Genomic DNA, 15645 nt, shown 5'->3' with positions numbered 1-15645 from the left:
TTTTTTAATTAACATCCAATTGAAGAAATGTTTACATATGGCAAATTAATTTAATTAAATGTAAATGCCCAGATGGGAATACCCCTTTAAGTCCGGCGGAACACGTGGCCCTTTGAACCAGTTTTTAAGCAGCTCGTTAAAAACCGTATGCATTTTAAAAAATTAAAAATGCGTTCAAAGGGTGATGACACACGTGGCGTTTTGAACACGTTTTTGGCCCGTTTTTAAGCAGTCCGTCAAAAAACGCATACGTTTTTGACCAGTTTGAATTAAGATATTTGGTCAACCCTGTCAAAAACGCATGCTTTTAACGGACTGCTTAAAAACTGGCCAAAAACACCTTCAAAACGTCACGTGTGCCATCATCCTTACTCTGCACTGGTCTATTCACTGACACTTTGATAAATCTCACCCATTGTGCTTACTGCTTCCAAAGAAGGAAAAAGGATAAGTAGCCGGTACTGCTGATTATATGCCCCTGAATAATTGATCATCAAAATACGTGACCACCTTCAAGAGGGTGCGGTCACACATGCTGTTTCAACTGTGACGCAATACATACGTGTTTCCAGTGCAACGCATATGCGATCAGGCTGATATTCGCCCAGTGTGCTTGGGTTGTGTTTGTAAATGCAGACCTAGCGGCACGTGTGAAAGCAAAAGCAGTGCCATGGGAAGGGTTGCATAGATATTTTTGGATAATGCCAACCCTGTATGTCAACACATCATAGAAGCTATCAAGCGTAAATCTGGTAGAATGAGGACTGTGGATAGTTCAGCAGAAACTGAAACCTCTTGCAGTTATTTTTATGTATATCAAATATATTCTAAAATGAAGGCGAGGCCATCCAGCCAGGAGGCAAGGCTGCTGTCACACAATAGAGTTCTGAAAAGCAATCAAAACATACTGGCCATGGCCGATGGCATATACATTTGTATGCAGACGAATGCGACCGGCAACCAGAACCGGGTATCTTGTATTGTCTAAATGGTGCTCATTTCAGATAGCATTAGTGATTGTCTGCAAACTCATGCAATCGGCCCGCCCCAGCATGTTTTGACTCAAAATGCTATTGTGCTACAGCACACTAGGGCTTGACATGATAATTTGCCTATAGACATCTATTAGGGAAGGGGTCACACAGGACATTTACAATGCAAATGCAATGTAGATACCCCAAGGGTGTGGTCACACATCGCATTTAATGCATGCGTTTAAAAACGCATTGCAAAAGCTGAAGAGAAATTTGCCAAGTTAAACAGCTGTTAACACTTGCATTTACAAAAAGCTAATGTTAAAGGAAACCTACCACTGCTCGCATGATAAAATCATGCGAGCAGACCACCTGGTAGGCTATTTAATACTGATGCCGGCACATACTTTAGTTAGGCACGGCGATCGTTAGTTTAGCTAAAAAAAAAGTTTTACTTCCATATGTAAATAGCCCTCCGGTGCTACCCTACGTCATCTTCGGAAGGTAGATGGCTTCCGATCTTTAATTATTCCCGCCTCCTTAATTGTAGCCGTCCTCCTTCGGGTGCCGAGAGCCGTGACGTCAGCAAGCTCTTGGCACCTATCGCGCATGCGCAGATACTAACTCTCGCACAGCCGGCCGGCGATAGGTGCCGAGAGCTTGGTGACGTCAAGGCTCTCGGCACCCGAAGGAGGACGGCTACAATGAAGGAGGCGGGAATAATTAAAGATCGGAAGCCATCTCCCTTCCGAAGATGACGAAGCACCGGAGGGCTATTTACATATGCAAGTAAAACTTTTTTCTTTTTTTTTTTAGCTAAACTAACGATCGCCGTGCCTAACTAAAGTATGTGCCGGCATTAGTATTAAATAGCCTACCAGGTGGTCTGCTCACATGATTTTATCATGCGAGCAGTGGTAGGTTTCCTTTAACGTTCGCGTTAAGGCATGCGTTAACTACTGCGTTTTGTAAATGCAAGTGTTAACAGTTGTTCAATTAGGCAAATCTCTCTTCAGCTGTTGAAATGAGTTTTTAAACGCGTGCGCAAAACACGACGTGTGACCACACCCTGAGGGCGCGTTCACACGTTGTGCTTTGGTTGCGTTTTCATTGCATTTAAAACACATTACAACAGCTGATGAGAGGCGATTTGCCTAATTACATTAATATGTACATTTGTTAATGCTATGTTAACTGTTATGCTGTGTTAGCAAAATGCATAGGTTATCACATTGTTAACACATGCGTTAACAATGCGTTTTAGGGTGAAGAATCACATGGCGTTTTTAACCCGTTTTCAATCAGTTTTTGGCCCGTTTTTAAGCAAAAGCATGCTTTTTGCTTAAAACTGGACCAAAAACGGATTTAAAATGGTTTCAAAACAGATTCAAAACGCCATGTGTGGCATCAGCCTCAAAAGTTCTAAAATGCTTTCTTGAAATGTAAAGATTCCTGGTTCAGGAATGTCATCAGCGGCCATTCTTGTCCATAAATATGGCAGGATATGGAGAGTCATGAAAACCCAGGTTTGAACCCGTTTTTCTTCATTTTTAGAAGTGTACGTAGCTGTGAAACAGATTAAAATCAGCCAAACGCATGGTAAACATACAAAAACGCATGCAATTTCAGTGCATTTAAAAACGATCCAAGAACGCACCGTGTGGCTGCAGCCCAAACTTTGTAAAGAATCTGTAGTTTGGACCCACCATGAGTAGTGAAACTTTTGTACAATCATGCATCCTTTCTATGCAGTGAATTTAAAGTAAAAACCAGAAATACGGTGTGTACATTACACCTCAGACCATCATATGCACTTATGTTATAACACTGCACAATAATCGGATGTAGTAAATATCATCCTATACAAAACATTTATCCGTTATGCTATAAACCCTGAAAACGGCACACAATGGTGAGGAATCTACATTTACCTAGTGTTTAAGTGTCCTCCGTCTCGATCCGCAGACTGTGCTCAGAGATACTAAAAGCTGAATGAACAAGCATACCCCACCCAAGCACTGACATTGCTGGAGCCTGAGGAGGAGGAAAAGGACATTCATACAAGTTCACAATTCACCCAAAACAGCAGAGTGCTAGGACATTAGTCTTTCCCCTAACTTTCAAGTAGGGAGTCGCACGCTCTGCTTCATCTGATGGATGGATGCAGGACTGGCTAGTATGGAATAACAAATGCGAGGAGCATACATTCCTTCAGAGGAGGAAAATGGAAATTAATATTAACCCTTCAAGGACACTGCTTTTGGCCCCACTAGTCAAGAAAGGTACATTCAGCAGATACATACACAAGTATTACACTACCAAAAACCACTATCCATTTTTGAAATGCAATGCAACAGTTGGAGAGATTTGCCTAATTGAATGGATGTTAACATTTGCATTTACAAAACACAAGAGGTTAACATGTACATTAACGAGTGTTAACTAAACAAAGGTGTTAACACCATGTTAGTGGATGTGCTAGTAGCAATTTAATTTGCCAAAATCTCTCTTCAACTGTTGCATTGCATTTCAAAATGCATGCCTTAGGGTGAAGACACACGTGGCGTTTTTAGGCCGTTTTTAGTTAGTGCGTTTTCAGATAGTTAAAAAACTATCTGTCCGTTTTTTTAATTGCGCAAATAAGGAAAACCGGACAAACGTATGCGTTTTTTAACTATCTGAAAATGCACTAACTAAAAACGGCCCAAAAATGCCACGTGTCTTCACCCTTCGTGCTATGCGGGAACACAGCCGCCGGCTACCCCCTGTATGACAACAGCCTTGGGCCTCTGACAAGCTCCCACATTCCCATGATCCCTCAGTTCTCAGTTACCCCTCCTCCCTCTCATGCCTTGCTCCCAGTGATGATCTAACAGACCGTTTTGCTCCATTACCATAATAATCATTGAGATGGGTCTCACCACAAAACTGGCCATTCAGGATGCACTGCAAGCAATCAACTACAGCCAAACACAATGATGATCACATAACCTGCCCAGGCAGGTGCAGAACATGCGATGTGGACATGTGACCAGCGGCCATCTTCTGTCCTGTATCTTCTCTGCAAGGACAAAATCAATGGACTGATTACATGGCTTTTCCATTATAGTGCGGTTACCAGTGCTGCTGCGCAGGGGACAAGTTTGTGCGGGGAGGTCTGGGTCACTTTTTCTATCCATCTATTTTCAGAAGCTGGATTGAAATGTAGACGTCTGCAAAATGTCTATTGTTACTGAAGCCTGGGATGTACTTTTTACATATATTGCTATTCTAGTAAATACTGGGATTGCTGTTTGGTGCAGTTTCCATCTTTATCTTAGAATGTGTATTACTAGGTGGATTGCTTCCCTGTAAGAACTCGCTCTGACATCATGGGGGAAAAAAAAGAAGAGCTCTTCCTGTCTCTGGAGAATCCTCATTGTTCATATTGGTGCGGCCATGTTGACATTCCACATACATGCTGTAGCCAAGTATGAAGGAGGGAATGCTTTTGTTATTTTGACCTTTCAGTCCAGCTCTCTTGTTGTGCAAAAGGTACAAGTTCCAAAGATTGCCTGCATCCGCCAGGAGTGTTCAGTCCATGGCCAACATCCAAAAGGAAAACCCTGGCTTTAACACAGAAGAAGACAACTGTGGGCCATCGTGTGGAGATTGAACATATTTTATGGGGTTAGCATGGAAGTCATCATTTCCTTTACTACCGTCTTATAGATTTGTGCTTATACTTATGTCCAAGTCTAAAGAACACACAAGAGAAAATTAAAATGTTTAAAGAGATCATCAGAAACTATACAACCATAATAATCAGTAGACAAGAATATTCTGCCAAGTACACTAGTCTATGTATGCTCCATAGCGTTTAACTGCAAGTCGGTATAACACACCATACGGAGGGCTGCTTTACCAAGGGGAGGACAGGCTCAGAAGACATATACTGACAGCACTCCTGCCACAGTCAGAGTTCACATCATTCGCAGCCATTGATCAGTACTGACAGCAGTGCCTAAGAAGTTGACGGAAATTACCCACTCACCACGATTTAAGGGTGCAGAGGTGTTGCAGAATATTTTTTTTCCCCCCATAGACTTCCCAATGTGAAAAATAGGAGATTTTTCATCATACCTTCCTCACTCATTACTAGTACCATATAGTACCTGACAGAAAAGCACTAAATCAGATTTTTCTTGTCTGTCATATTTTGCTTTTGTCTGTCTTATCACTGGTGCTCCCTGCACAGCACGATGCTGCAATGAAGACAGACCTATGGCACATGCATAATGAAGCCAGGGATCTACTACACCAGATTCCCTGCCCAGGCTCGTAGCTCCAAGCCAAAGAAGGTACAAGGCCTAGTTTAAATCTTTGTTTGGTCTTCTAGCTTTGCGCAAAATAACTGATAGAAATAACTGGAGTTTTTGAACACACAGAACAGGACAAGCCTTTCCAGTGACTATACTGTACAAAAAGTAAGGTATAATGGAAAAACTACTACCTGGGCTGTGCGTTAAAGGGAACCTGTAACCAAGGACCCAATTTTCACTAAAGACAGGTTGTAGAAGCCCACCACACCTGCAGTGCAAATATGCCTTTCTGCTTTCTCTAAGCATTCGCATTACAATACAATTATGTGTTAAAACTTAACTTGCACCCTGACAGAATCCTCTGTGTAGTCCCAGGGGTTGGCTTTGGTTTGGATGCATTTAAAAACATGCAACTTGTCTGTGCTGCTTACTCCTCAGCTCTCACCCCCACCTGTGTGCTCCTGAACAGCTCCTCCCTCCTGCTTCTTCACAGAAGTCACAGGAGATGTACAGAAGCACAAACGTGGGAGGCAACAACTGAGGAGTGAGCAGCACAGACAAGTTACATGTATATTGAAATGCATCCAAACCAAAGCCCAAGCCTTAGGACTACACAGAGGATTCTGTCAAGGTGCAAGGCAAGTTACAACACACAATTATATTGGAATGCAAATGCTTAGAAAAGGCGGGAAGGCATATATGCTAATAAGTCTTTAGTGAAAATGGGGTCCCTGGTGACAGATTCCCTTTAAACTTCAAATGCTTTTGGCTCAAAATATCTGCTAGAAAAAAAAAACACAACATGTAAAAGAAATGACAACAAAAATGGTAGCCCTGTTTTTTTGTAAACCTAGATAAGTCCTTTAAACGGTGCAAACAGTTTTTAGGACAATCCTATAAGGGGAAACCATTCAGTATATGAGCAACTAAAGAGGTTTCTAAAACTTAAAAGATTATTTCCAAAAGAATTACTTTTAAAATTGGGGGTGGGAAGTGGTAGTTTCTGACGTGTTCATTCAGCTCATACGACGTCCACATGCCTTATTAAGGTAGCCTCTAAATGTTCTTTAAAAAAGAAAAATCCAGTTCTGTGCTCATACATACATAAAGCCTTTCATCCAAGAATCTCTTTTGTGAATACAAATTACAAACCTTATACTATACATTAAAAGCCTGACAAAAGCAGCGCGTCACATGCAAGGATGCAAGTATCTTTTTACACTGCATTCATGTCATCAAGTGTAGGAGGAAGAAAGTTATCCCAAATGTACATTGTACTGGGAAAAAAAATGTTGATGTGTCCTCATGTACCTTTGATTTACAATGACAAAGTAACTACATGTGTAATAGGGAGAAAAACAAATATCTATGAAATAAGTTAGTGAAACACAGCGCTCACAATGCCATGGCCTCATTTAGCAATGCATGCTGGGAGCGAGGAAACTTGGAGCTATAGAGGCAAATAATATTGCAATTAAATATGCACACATGAATGATTCACTATGAAAATGTGCCCCAGCGACTTGGTGAAGATTAGGGGTAAACAATCGCACCCACTGTTACAGGTTTTTTCTTTATAAAGACTCAAATTTCTCATACGAAGAAAAACTGGAACTGTGTACACAAAGAAAAAGTGACGCCAGCAAAAAGTGTGAGAAATAATGCAACCACTGACATCCAAGATAATTCATTTCCATTTAATTTGCTTTTATATGCCTTAGATTCTAGCAGTTTACTCAGGAATATAGTTGTGCCTAGGGTTGCACCGATACCAGAATTTTGTGTGTGAAACCAATACCCGGAGAAGTCTCACAATACTCGATACGATGCTTTAAAGAAAAGAAAAAAATATTATCTGGATTCAATGTTTAGTGTGCGGTCACATTGGGCATTTACACTGTTTAGAAACCCCCAATGCAAACATCTGGGGCGGGGCTCAGCCCAATCGCATAAGCATTTCCATTGAAACACATGTAATCGGTAACCATCTAGGTGAAGGTGGTCCTGGTAATGTGAACATAAAATGTATAATTTATTTTGGGGTCTTATACATTTCTATTCATTCAATTTAACTGTAGTCAATTATTTTTTTAGAGTATACATATATACAAAGGATCCCCTAACAATGTCTCTTCTAAGGATTCCACTGCAGACAGATACTAGTAGTCAGTACAACAGCAGAAGTCATTCAGTACCGAAAATGGCAGAATCCCAGTAGGGAGAGACCAGCCCTAGTCAGAGATTCAGCCCGATACCTGGGTGGCAGGTTAAGAGAAGATTCAGAGGACTTTCATGTCTCTATGCTACAAACAATAAATGAAAGTAGTTGTTGAGAACACTCAGATAAATGTAAATCACCTAAGTAAGAAGGAGCTGGGAACAGCTGTACCCCCATCACTGGTGTGCCCACTTTGAGAGGATGGTTTGTGTGGTTACACAGTAATAGTAAAGAGGGACACCACAGGTTGGTGAACTCCTACACTAAGAAAACCTATAAACATGTTACAGATCCTCTTTTACAAAGATTTGTCTCACATCACTGTGGGGGAAGACATCAAACATCCTTACCATGTCCACCAAAGACTATTGATTGTCAGCCCCCCCATTTGGGGGTGGGAGGAAACATTTTACATTTTTGGCCATGTGGTCCAGCCCCTGTAAAAACAGAGTTTTTTCGTCACATTCATCAAGCCCTAGTTTGAAACAATTTAATGAATGAGCAATGTATGATGTGCATTTCCTATTCCATGGTTGTGTGGTCCTATTCTTCTAGCTGCATGTGTACGTCTCCACAGTAGGATAAATGCCCCTGTATTACACACACTGGCCTATTTATAGAACATGTGCACCGGGCCCATAAAAATGCAAAGGCCATTCAGCCTCTTTATAGGGGAGGAAAATACATATAAGCCTTTTATTGTCTGGAGTCAATCCATCAAAATGATAAAGAGACTGGAATAAAGATATGTCTGCACTTACTGGGAAGTATGGAAAGCCTGGGACTCATCATGTGGCCATAGAAAATTGCTTACAGAATATTCACTCGGAGAAAAGGATTATTGATAAATATTACATTCACTTTATTTCAGAGTTTGGATATGAAAACTTCAACATGTAATCATTTTAGTTTTTCATCAATAAAGATGAAAATTACTCTTGCCGATTATTGTATTTTCCATAACTGTGTGGGGTTTTTTTTGTGGATGTGAAAAAAAAACTGTTGATTTTCTAATCTATTATTTACCCTGCCCAGTTGGTTGCCTAGCAAAAATGGACCACATACAGATGTCATCTGTGTGCAGTTAGTTTCTTTGCAGATCTATTGACTTCTATGGAGGTCCATGGTCTGTATGTGAGAAAAAAATTGTGCATGCTGTAATTTTTCTCACATCCATAAAAAAAACCAAAAATAAAACATGCGTGAAAAGAATCAATGGGTCAGTATGCCATCTGCAAAAAAACAGATACTACATGGCCCTCTAAAACATCCATCTGAATGAACCTCATAATGAATTCAGTGAAAAAACGCTAATGTGAATCTGTCCTAAGGTTGCTGTGCCCGAGTGCAAGAGCAGCATTCAAAGCATCCTGGGACACCACAGAAGAACAAGGGTAAGCGACCCCTTTAAATTGATTCCAAGATGTTTCCAGTCCCAGGAGAGGCGGGGAATCCTAACCAGGAACCATCAAATTTGTGGGCCGTCTGTATACTGAAACCAGAAATTTACATGCACTATAAAAAAAAAAACATTTTTCTCACTATGTGACATGAAGTCATTATAAACATTTCCTGTTTCAGGTCATTTAGAATTACCAAAATCATTTACATTTTCCAAATGCAAGAATAATGAGAAGGAGGGAGAGAGATCATTTTTAAGTTATTTTTATGACTTTCTGCAAAGTCAAAACTTTACATACATTTCACAAATATTTAAAGGGGTATTCGCATGAAGACAGGTTTCTTAAATATACACTGGATAACAAAATAACACTTTTTCTAATTCACCGTTATTAACAAAAATACAGCATTTCACAGATATAAGTCCAACCTGTCTATCAGTCCTGGTGTACACAATTTCAGTAGCGCCTGGTTTCTGAACTTTTCTGACTTTAGGGTCGACAGACATCTTGACGGACGCTTTGGCCGGCGCCACACAGGGCGCTTTGTCTGCGCTTGCAAACGCAAACAAAGTCGCGCCCACCGGGGCGCATCGGCGTTTCTATGGAACGAGATCGGGAACGAGCCGCCAGTGTTCCGCGTTAAATTAACGCAAAACACCGGCGGCTCGTTCCCGATCGCAGGCGTTTCCATAGAAACGCCGATGCAATCGGGCCAAGGCCCGCCCCGGTGGGCGCGACTTTGTCTGCGTTTGCAAGAACAGACAAAGCGCCCTGTGTGGCGCCGGCATTTGGAGCCGAGCTCCCCTCTCGCCCATCCCCCCTGCATTTTAGGATGAGCTTACACTGATACACACTAGTGATTCTTCGTGATCTGGCTCATTAGGCTCAATAAGAAGAGCCTGATCTTCTGGCTCCTGAACAGCTCCCTATTAAATAAATAATGGAGTCACCCGGACCTTTAGGAGGGGGACCATGACTTTTCACCTTTTATGGGGTGAAATTTCCCGCTCGTTTAGCAGAGGTAAAGTTTTCTAGTGCTGCATGGTGATTGGTCCAAGGTATGGGCCAAAGGGGGATTGTCACCAGGGTGGCTTTGCTAATTTCCCTTGGTGACACTTCTTGATTGGTCCTGCTTGGGTGTGAGGTGTGAGGCTTGGTCAATAAATACTCGCTCTGACAGGGTTATTCATTTTCCCTGTCAGAGTTTCCTGAGAGGTACTCCCCCCTAGTATAGTTTTGTCTTAAAGTTTGAATAGTCTTGTAAGATGTTTTATTAGCACAACTGTATGTCTGCAGTCATATTACCACTTTAAGGGTGATGCCACACATAGCGTTTTGAACCCGTTTTTGGTCCGTTAAAAAACCCATGCGTTTTTTGAAACCGCATCCGTTTTTGACAGGTTTTACTAATTATCTTAATTAAAAATGGTCAAAAGCGGATGCGTTTTCAAAAGACGCATGAGTTTTTAAAATACTGATGCGGTTTTTTTTACAGACTGCTTAAAAACTGAGCAAAAACGGATTCAAAATGCCACGTGTGGCATCACCCTAAGCAGTTAATTAAAAAAAAATTACATATTTTTACAGGACCCATAATAATGCCTTTCCTACATCTATTTTTTAAACAATACTTTGTGACATTCTGAATACAAATCAATAGTAAAATCAAAAAGCCAAAATCTGGAAACATCCCAAATACAAAGACAAAGGGGGCATAAGCCAGATTTACTAGTACATGAAAAAGTTGCAAAAAAAATTGTTCAAAGATCCAAATGTGACTAAAAAAAAAAAACCACACAACAATAAAACCATTATGCTTACATTCAGACAAAAATCAATCGCCCTCTTATGTATATTGAGAGATTTGTGCAGTTGTTAACAGCCTGGTCTCACTTCAAGGTGTGTCTACTGTACAGCTCAGGTACAGCACTGACAAGAAGAGTACATTACAAAGTTCATACACTCCCCAGGAAGGACTCCTGGAACAGCAATGTATAATAAGGAGACATCACAAGACAAGCTCTTAATATCAGTTCCAATGACAAAGACATTAAGGAAAACTACCTCAATAAAGCAAAAAGTAGAGCCAAACATTAACTGAAAATAAGTGCCGAAACAAGAGATCCAAAGATCATCCCCTTGAGGCAAATAAAAGATAGCTCCAGCCAGCCTTACTGCTAAGAGACTATAGAACCCAAGCCAAGACCTCTTGACATCTTGGCACAATCACTGAACATAAAATACTTTCAGATGGTTTAGCTATCATGCTTGCTTGGAATCTGAGAGCAAGGAGTGTGGAAACAGCTGTAAGTTATCCCAGCCATGCTGCTTTAATACATATGAAAATGGACAAAAATGCTACACAAACGGAATGGATCTGCCACAATGAAAGTACAGAGGAGGTAGCATGTTATAGAGCAGAGTGATGTATAGTAGGAAAGATTCAGCAGAATTGTCATTTATAGTTCAGCTGAACTGAGGAGTCTAGTGGGCGATACTACTCAGTGAGTAATATGTAAACAGAGTCACTCCGGCACTGACGTGGCTTGGTTAAAATTGTTTCGTCTTTATTATCGTCCAAAGTTAAAACATGAAAAAAATGACAACCCAATGGCAACATGTTACCAAGCCACGTCAGTGCCGGAGTGACTCTGTTTACAAGTTGCATCACCACGTCAAGGTCCGGACGTACTCCACGCGCACGACTTCAGGTAAAGGTGAGCCGCTATTTTACCTAATTTTTCTTTATCTACTTCAGTGAGTAATAGCTATCTCTGTATGAGTGTCACTACAGAATGAGTTTGGAACCATTTTTGGGAGTTTTGAACCCGTTTTTAGTCATGCGTTTTAAGCTTGTTAAAAAACGCATGCGGTTATGTTCATTTTTAATCAAGATAATTGGGAAAACGGGTTCAAAACGCCACGTATGTCTCAGGCCTAAGGGTGGTGTCACACATGGCGTTTTGAACCCATTTTTGGTCCGTGTTTAAGCAGTCCAAAATCGCATGCTTTAAAATATGCATGCATTTTTGAAACACACATGCATTTTTGACCAGTTTTAATTAAGATAATTGGTTAAACCTGTCAAAAACAGATGTGTTTTTCAAAAACGCATATGGTTTTAAGACCGCGGTCACAAGTACCACTAGGCGTCCGTCATAACGCGACGCTAGCGCACAGGGGGAGGTCCTTGGCATGCAACCAGGGAAACGCATGCAACTGTTAAGCCGATCGCATGCGTTTCTCTGGAAACGCATGTGCGTTCGGGCCGAGGACCTCCCCCTGTGTGCTAGTGTCGCGTTATGAACGGACACCTAGCGGTACGTGTGACCACGGCCTAAACGGACTGCTTAAAAACGGAACAAAAACGGGTTCAAAACGCCACATGTGGCATCACCCTCAGTGTCAAGCACTTAATAGACCTTCCTGCTGTACTGTAATCGGAGGTTCGGAATGGACAGGATTTCAGATTAATAACATGCTCTGATAGGCTACTTTCAATAAAACTATGGTAGGTAGAGTTCTAGAACTCAGTAGATGTTCAATGTAACAGTTCCCCTTTAATACACATTTCCTTTCAGCCATTAGAGGAGCTATAGGGTAGTACTACGCAAAAAAATAAACAACGGCTACTGGCGTTCATTTTGGATGCATTCAGCCCAACATTTCAAAATGTTAGAGTTCTGATAGATCCTGAACAGGGCTGGCTTTGGAGTAAACACAAATGTAAAGCATGCCAGAACTGCCAAAAATCTGGGAACTCATTTACAATTTTTTACCATGATATAATTTATCCTTCCTGTTATTTTCCCTGTTTCCCTGCAGAATCTTAGAGAGGTCACATTCCCTGCTTTTCTGTGACATATCCAGAAAGATCATTTGTACAATTGTATTTATGTAGATAACCTTATGTCATAGAAAGAGACAAACCAAACTGATAGATGTATGGAGATAACTTGTCACCTAAAAGGCTGCTGTCACACGGGGCGTTCTTGGACTTTTTTTTAAACGCACTGAAAACGCATGCATGTAAGCAGCTGTGAAACTGATTCAAACCAGCCAAACGCATGGTAAACATACAAAAACGCGTGCGTTTTCAGTGCGTTTAAAAATGGTGCAAGAACTGGCCAAGAACGCACCATATGACAGCACCCTCATTCTATGTCATGCCGATGCAATGTATCCACTTTTACTGCTGCATAGCTCTGTTCAGGCATTCAATGAAATAGATGCAAAATATAGAAAGTCTGCCTTTTATCGTGCCATTAAATCTGATCAGTTTTTGTGTCAGAATGGATTTAACTACATCACCCATACATATATGGAACATATTTACATATATGGCTTCTGTTCATTTCCATAATTTAAATGTGGAACGTACATTAATAGTCATTTAGGTTATAACAATTTAGCAAGGACTGTGCAGTATAGTATACTGGCAAAATGTCAAGGCCTGTGAAATTGATGATAAGCCATAAGCAAATACAGCCAGTGACTGCATACTACAACTGAAGCGCTAGACACAGCAGCTAAGCATACATGTAGCCTCCGGGGTTACTAATCATGTCAAATACATGTTACATCTACAAAAAGCAACAGCAATGCACATTCAGAGTGAACAGTCCCAGGCACAAACAAACTTATATACAACCAATGCCAGTTTATGGTTTACTTCATGGCATGCGTTTTTTGGACGGACTGCTTAAAAACGGACCAAAACCAGGTTCAAAACGCCATGTGTGGCATCACCCTTAGTGACGTTATTTATTATTCCATGCCGTGTACAGGGAAGCTGGGAAAAAAAAAAAAAAGGTTTACGTCCCTTCCTTGTGGGCTCAGGTTTTAAAAACTTTCACTGTGCTTTATACTTTGGTACAATCACAATGATACTAAATTGATACTGGTTTTATTGTGTTTTCATATATTTTCAAAAAAATGTGTACGTGAGGAAAAAAAATAATAAATTGTGTCACCATCTTCCGATGCAAATAACTTTCATACACTCGTACGGAGTGTTGTGTGGTGTCATTTTTTGCGAGGGAAGCTGAAGTTTTCACTGCTACCATTTTGAAGACTGTGAGGCTGTCCTTCTATAGAAAGCTTCAGGGTGCACTCACACGTGGCGTTTTGGATGCGTTATCAAATGTTACAATGAGTTTGGCTACTCTTCATTGCTATAAGTGTAAGCAGATGTGAAAATGTTTACAAAGCTGCTTACACTTACAGCAATGAAGAAAAATGCTTCCAGATTAGCCAAACTGATTGTAACATTTAAAACCGCATGCGTCCTGACGCATCCAAAACGCCACGTGTGAATACACCCAATATGATTTCTTCCAGTGGACAGAAATCTGACCATGGTCACACAGGTGCACGGCTCGTTAGATTCATAGAGAGTAATCAGAGCTGTATGATATAACGAGCTGTGCACCTGTGTAACATGGTCAGATTTCTGTCCACTAGAAGTAAACATAGAAGCTTTCTATAGAATGACAGCAAGCAGAGATCTAGAAAACTGAGGAATTGATACGCCAAGTATGTTGGAAAATTGTATAACTTTTCATTATTCAAACAACAGCAGTTACTTGTTGAAATGGAAATACCCTTTTAACTCACAATTTGACATTTACCAGATTTATTGTAGGGGCTGATGTATATGCAGACTGTTATCCACATTTATACATTAGTTGATGTTCACTAAAAGTTGGTGTATTTAGCGCAGCCTATTTGGCTGGGTTTTCAACAGCAACCAGATCATTACTTTCCATTGAATCATTGTCCAAAATAACTGGTATCTGATCAATAGAAACCAATGCAACACTGTTAAGTTACTTTTTTTGTTCATGAAGGTCATTGTCAGTGCCAATACACACATGGTAAATGATAGCAGCATGCAAGCTACATTTTAACAAGACACCTATCACAAGCACAGATGTAAAAAATAGAAGACAAAAAAAGGGGTCAATACATCTTAGCATGTGCAAACATATTCCTGGGTAGTTTGAGAAAAAAAATCAGTGTAAGAAATGCTGTTCTTGGTGAATCTCCCCCATTCAGTAGTACAAACCTAAAGTCACAGTTATCTAAATGGAGACGCCTTAAAGGGGTTTACTTATGAAAGAAAGTTCACAAATTACAATCCCCTAGTGATATTTATAGAATAAAGCTCATTCTAACCCCTTATTTTACAATTTTACAATTTTATTGCGGTTTTAGCTTCTATCACTCAGTGATGGTCAGTATAAGATTCCAGAGTGTGGACAGGACTCTATAAGCAGACACTTTATGGTCCTCTAGTGCAGTGAGATGCTGTGTGCTGACAATGTGTTTAGAATACAGCAGCCTAAAGGTGATGCCACACATGGCGTTTTGAACCAGTTTTTGGTCCGTTTTTAAGCAGTTCGTCCAAAAACGCATGCGTTTTTTAACAGACTGCTTAAAAACAGACCAACAACGGGTTCAAGACGCCATGTGTGGCATCACCCTAAGGACCGTATGGTCTTTACTGTTCTGTATATACGGCGGTATTCTGGCGATAAACAGGGGTTGGAATTGCAATGTATTGCACCATCTTTGTATGAAATACAGTGGGCTGACAGAATACACCTCACACTAGTTCTGGATACTGAAAATGTATACGGCAGCATACGGTGCACAGACGTATGCAGCACATATTTAGCCTGTATTTTATACGTTCCCATTGACTTCTATGGGCCGTACAGAGTGGAAATATGGTGGAAAATAGGACA

General features: G+C 40.7%; 1 protein-coding gene across 20 annotated transcripts in view; it reads right to left on the bottom strand.

The window, feature by feature from the left end:
- EPB41L2 (erythrocyte membrane protein band 4.1 like 2) overlaps nucleotides 1-15645 on the bottom strand; it is a 99621-nt gene that overhangs the window by 72320 nt on the left and 11656 nt on the right. Inside the window, exon 1 of one of the 20 annotated variants that reach the window (XM_072141531.1) lies at nucleotides 2906-2924. The exons of the other annotated variants lie outside the window; for them this stretch is intronic. The gene's annotated coding sequence lies outside the window, so the exon portion shown is untranslated. Of the gene's footprint in view, nucleotides 1-2905; nucleotides 2925-15645 lie in introns of those variants that run through there. 20 annotated transcript variants of the gene reach the window in all.

The sequence above is a fragment of the Engystomops pustulosus genome, chromosome 3 (genome assembly GCF_040894005.1).
Source record: "Engystomops pustulosus chromosome 3, aEngPut4.maternal, whole genome shotgun sequence".
In the NCBI taxonomy this organism is placed as follows: Eukaryota; Metazoa; Chordata; class Amphibia; order Anura; family Leptodactylidae; genus Engystomops; species Engystomops pustulosus.
The sequence above is the reverse complement of the archived record's forward strand: the minus strand, read 5'-3'. Positions and strand labels throughout refer to the sequence as shown.